Consider the following 6,000-nt stretch of genomic DNA (forward strand, 5'->3'; position numbering starts at 1 on the left):
ATGACAAGGCATTTCTTCACATTCAGACTCAGTGTCCATGAAAAGAGCCCAGCCTAGGTATAAGCTCCAGAGGACTGGAGCCCATGGGCTACCTTCAGTTGTGAAGTACACTGTGCTTCTTATAACCCTGAGCTCCTGAGAAATTAATTCATGTTCCTCTTCAGCTTTTCTGTTGCCCATTTTATTCCTTATACTGCATCTGGAATCCATGATTGTGTCTCAGAGTTCTTTGTGCTCTTTATATAGCCAACAAAAAACATCCTGAGCATTCTGAAGACTGGTTTTGAAGATTTCTGGTTACTCCTAATAATTCTACAGCCACTTAGGCAATAATATCAGGATTCATTTGTAAACTTGTATCTGAAGCCTTTTCTGGCACCTTCTCCATTGAGGGGCCCCAGAGTGTAGGTGTCGGTTCAGTCCAAGGCTCCTTTCAATGTGAACCTGCTACATCCAACCAAGAAGAAACACAGTCAGGATCATCTCCTTCGTCATTCCTGCCAGGCAGTTTTTTGCATGCCTTCTGTGCCTCCTTTATTCCCCTTCACCCCTGTTAAGATTTTTTCCTCTTATATTTGAATGTACACTTAAAAAGATTTTTTGCCTCAATGCAATTTTACTGTAATTAATTCAGACTACGCATTTTGCTTGCCTTTTTGTACCCTTTAGATGCGCTCTTAGCAGAATGAATACAGTTCTCATTTCTACCAGTTCTGTACCAATTTGTATTGAATTATTTTCTTCTCAGTTGCTAGTTTATCTCTTTTTTTGCCTCTGTCTGTGGAGAAAGGGATAAACTAATTTGATTTTAAATGCCATATTGCAGTTCTAAATAAGGTATTACTCATTAAAAATAACCTTTTATTAGGAATTATTTTGTCACTAAATGTCTTGTGGGCCATGCATTATCCTAAAATTTTTTTTAAAATTTATTTTTTAATTCTACCTGCTTAAACCAAATCAGTCAGCGATACAATGTACTTGGATAAGTGTTTTGGTAGTGTCATGGTAAAGGTGGTTCATAAGCATGAAGCTTTGTTTCATAAGCATAATTGTCTCACAATGATGTATGGTAAAATAGTCTATTATATTTTAACTGGGAAAATATGACAACTAAGACTTGTCTTTTTCTTTTTTTAAAAAAATAGGATTATTTCCTGAAACTATTGGAATCTCTTTCTGTAGTCATACAAAGAAGATGGATCTCTGTTGTAGGAATTCTAGCAGTGGTTATAAACAAGCCCTTTAATATCCTCCTGAAAATAAGGGTTTGGAATATTGTTTACAGGATTTCTGCTTTGCTTTGGTTCTGGTTTTACTTCTATCTAAATTATACTATATCTCTTGCCAAATTGCTATCAACATGCATGCGGCATAACAATTTTATTTTCAAATCTTTACTGTCAGCTGAATAATGTCCTTTCATGACACTATGTATGGAAATGTGAACTCCTTGGAGGCTTTGTAATAGTAATCAGTACTTTTGAAATTTCTTTTGTGCTGTTTATCAGACTTTAGCAAGAATGTCATACAGCCCTGAAGAGGAATACTTTTGTTGAGCCACTAGTTCTTGTCTCATCTAGATGAATTCATGCTCACTGTATGTCTTTTAAGCATACCAAGTAATTGTAGTAATAAATCTGGTGCTTCAGTTGTGGTACTACAGTGAAATGTTATTTTACATCATTCTTTTACTGTGCAGTAGTTGTGCTAGAATTACCTCAGCCTTCACATCTTATATCTATCATAAAATTTTAAGTTTAGTTTTTATTAGTATGTGTATATTTGTTTCACTTTTTGCTTTTAAGAATATGGATAACACATGTCCAAATAAGGAGCACAAGGAAAGTAAATAACACTAAAGAAAGAAAATATTGCTAATTACAACCATCCGTATAGAGACAGATTAATACATAATAGTACTATCATGAACAGGTCGTGAATTCTATCCTATTTGTAGGCTGTTAGGAATGTATACTACTCACTTTAGCTGCTGTACTGGGTATATTCAGTTATATATGTGGCTAAATATTTACAGTGTGGACCATTATTTGTGTACAGTAATGCATAGGGAAGTCCTTTAATAGTACCTATAGATAAAACCATTTAGAATAGTCCATGAGAATCAGTGCTCAGGTCTTATCCCACAGTCTCACACGTGGGATAGTAATGTTCCCTGTTTACTGTGCCACGGCTTCTGTCCCAACTCAAAAAAGAAATATTTGGACTGTTATGAAATACCCAAACAATTTAGAATCTTTCAGAATTGCTTGTTCCTATTTAAAGCAACTTTCATCCTTCAGTCTTGAGGCTATAATGATATTTGAAATTCTATTCTTCTATGAGATGTTAGTGACAGAGCGCACCCAAAATTGTCCCCTATCTGCTTATAGAAGAATTTCTAATCTATGTTCTTACAGAAGTTCAGAAAGATTTTGAAGTTAGATTCCAGTGTGGCAGATCACGTATGACTTCTAAAGGAATCCAGGATTTTCTGAGAGCCCTTAGCCCTGCATTTCTGCCATTCTGAAACATGATGAAGAGGCAAAGATAATTGCCCACTGAAAAGGAGGGCATTATAGCAAACGGCAACCAGAATAAAATAGCTACTTTAGAGTTGTGGCTACCTTTGCAAAATTGAAGCCCAGTTCCATGAAAATAGGAGAATTTTCAGGAACAGTAATTGAGATGAAATAGCCATGAAGAAAGGCACTATGAAATCTTAGAATTCTTTAGCGTATTTTCTCAGTTAATAAAAGAAAAATTATCTTAGGCTTTATTTAAGCATTAAACATAAATTCTTTTCTCAAACAAAATACAGTTATGGCTTTGAAAAAGGTTCTGTGTAACTAGTGCAGCATATAAATTTTCTTTGCAAAATATAAATTCATTTAGGATAAATGTAATAGAGGTGAAAGTTGCTTATACAGACATAATGTAGGAAAAGTGTTTTAAAATCTCCTATAAACTCCCACTACTCCCAATTCTGGTTTAATTTTTCAGTCCTCAGTGTTATTATAGGCATAAATATAGTTCCTGAACAACCTCTTATTTCTAGGATCAGTATTCCCACTGCTGAGTTTGTGAGCATGGTGGTTTAATTCTTCAGAAGTTCTTAAGAGTGAAGGAATGATAGGCTAGATATCCTTCTGTGGGCAGTATTTCTTAGCTCTCTGCTTAACCTCTGTGTTATTTTGGATTTCATTATAAGAATCCTATCTTTGAAAGGCACACTGTGTGTGCCTTTTGGAACCTAAAGCAAGTTCCTGTATTCCACACCAAGAAGTAGTCTCCTTTAGCTATGAAGATTAACTGAAATCTGATGCATTCTAGTGCCGATGAAGTATGTATATATCTGAAGCCATATTCTTAAAATTACCTTCACAGAATAATTACTTCATTCATTATTTGTAATGAAGTAATTAAATTAATTAATTATTACTTCATAGAATAGTTCTGTTCTAACAGGAGTTCTGAATGTCATCTTCATTAATTCCTTGCTCAAAGCAGGTCTAAATTAGGTCAGGTTGGTCTGGGCCTGAGCCTTAAACATCTTGGAGTCTGTGGACAATCTCTCTGTTCAAAATTTGGATAACTCTCAAGGTAATTTTATCCCCTTAATATCTGCTCAGAATTTTCTGTGTTCCAATCTGTTCCTGTTTCCTCTCCTACCCCCACAGTTCACCTCCAAGAAGAGCATGTGGTATCTTTATGGTGTGTTCTGGTGAATTCAACTTGACTTGCATAAACACATTAGTGGATATGTTCCTAAGTGATGAGGGAAGCAGAAGTCCTTCTATTTCTACAGGCTACTGGGAGAAACAGAGCCACCACTTCTTCTGTGTGTCTAATAGCACTTTTAGTTCTCTGTGCAGAGCTTGCATGTTGGGTCCTTTGGGCTGTTTGATCTGTCACACTCCAGGTCAGGTGGGATCGTGGCACTGAGCTGTGGAAGCCAAATTCTTCTGAGTATGTGCAGGTGCAGGACTGCTTGTGAATAGAGGGCTTTACCTCAAATCAGGAGCCCTGTAAGATTAGGTGCACCACTGAGCCACAGTGTTGTTTTACAGCCATGTAAATGTTATAAAACTCATGTCAGTTGGCCATCTGCAGGGTCCAGTGCTCTTTGATATGCCCTAGGAGTATTCTACTTGACACCCTGTAGTGTGCACCTTCCCTCCTTGTCCTTTGTCCCATACGGGTTTCTTGGACAATGTAAGACAACTCAAACAACATTAGACACTTGTATGTGAATACATGCTTATCCCCTTTGCGTGTTTTTGGCTCCTGCTCTAAGGATAGGATTCAGTTTGAGATTTAGGAACCTTCCCGCAACTGCCCATCTATATCTAACTATAAAATAAAGGTTTACACTCCCATTATTGTCAGGGGGGACATGGGCCTTGACTCACCTGCTTACACAACCAAGTGGGCATGGTGTGCTCTAGCATATCCAAGGCAGCCATGGGATCAAAATGGTGTGAGATGGGATTTGTAGGAGACAACTGTCCTTCTGGGGCAGCAGCTGGATGGCAGTGAAAACACCCTACAGGATCTGAAATTGTAGTAAACCTTTCCTGGCTAGCTGAGAATTGGTTATGTGCTTATTTCTTTCTTCCCTTCAGGATATAGGTGGAAACTTTTTTACCCTTTCTGCTGCTTCTGCTCCACTGTGCAGCGGCATGTCACCCTGCTGTCACTGTTCAATTATCACCTAATTGAAAATTGGCTTGATTATGAATTGCATGCTTATTAAAATCAATTTAAACATAAATTGCTGTTAAATAATATACTTTGATGTCATTCAATGTTATTAGTAAAGATGCTATTTTTTTCATACTTCATTGATGCTTATTTCAAACCAATGGATAAATATTTTGTTATATATTTTATTAAAATGGAATGAAAAGTACTTCTTCCTCACACACATTTTTTGTGGCACAGGAAATGTACTTTGCAGACCTTTTTCTCTAGTTTTGTTAGGTGCAGTTTCTTCTAGTTACCTTTCTTTGGAGTTACAAATATGAATGTATAATGCATCTACTTTTATGTATAACCATAATTTTCTCTTTCAGAGTGTGTACAACAATGAATCATCTCATTAAGTAATTTGAGGAATACATAATGAGCAACTTTGGGATATAAACTTTATTGTATACATGAGCTGAAGTCTTCATAACTATCCTTGAAAGAATTTTTTGACTGGTGGGATTAATTATATATCACACAGATGCCTGTCATACACTCTGTTTACACTATAGGGAAATGAAATAGGATAGCTAATTTTCTTTTATTCTGTTAAAATGCCAAGGTTTAATTAAACTGCTTCAGCTTAAGGGTTGCACAGCTACTTTCAGCTGTCACAAAGCATACTAGAAATTGATTTGTCATTGCCTACATGCCCAAGAAGAGATTCAGCAGGCATCGTAATTTTACTCAAAATTGTTTTTATTAATCATAGTTGCTTTTCAGTTTCTAAAATTTGTATGAGAAACAAAGTATATTAAAATAAGTTTTGGCCATATGCTCAGGGAGTAAAAACAATACAAATACCTGAAATCTATATTCAGTTTTGAATTAACATCTGGGTTTTGCTTTTTATGTGAGATTTTTATAACATTGAAATTTCATGCATGTTGGAACATTTTACATAATCATTCCAGTTATACAAAAACAATTAGCATAATGAATTAGCAAGACAATTATGAACAATAAAAACATAGTAATAAACAATGAAAACAAACCCCTTGCTTGCAGCAATGCATACTTGCATGTAGTGTATAATAACCATGATATACAGGATTTTTAAAAATGTTGGCAGAAGGGACTTGCTCACTTCAAGCACTCCATACCCAACTTTCAGTGATGTGACAAAAACTGCCACCATGCTGAACAAGAGAATGTAGCCATTACTGAATCTGCATTTCCAGTGTAGAAACTACAAAGGCAAAAGCTACATATATAAGAAGGCCCTTATTGCTGTCTTTAAAACTTGGGGAA

This window comes from Anomalospiza imberbis, chromosome 2, assembly GCF_031753505.1.
Source record: "Anomalospiza imberbis isolate Cuckoo-Finch-1a 21T00152 chromosome 2, ASM3175350v1, whole genome shotgun sequence".
NCBI lineage: Eukaryota > Metazoa > Chordata > Aves > Passeriformes > Viduidae > Anomalospiza > Anomalospiza imberbis.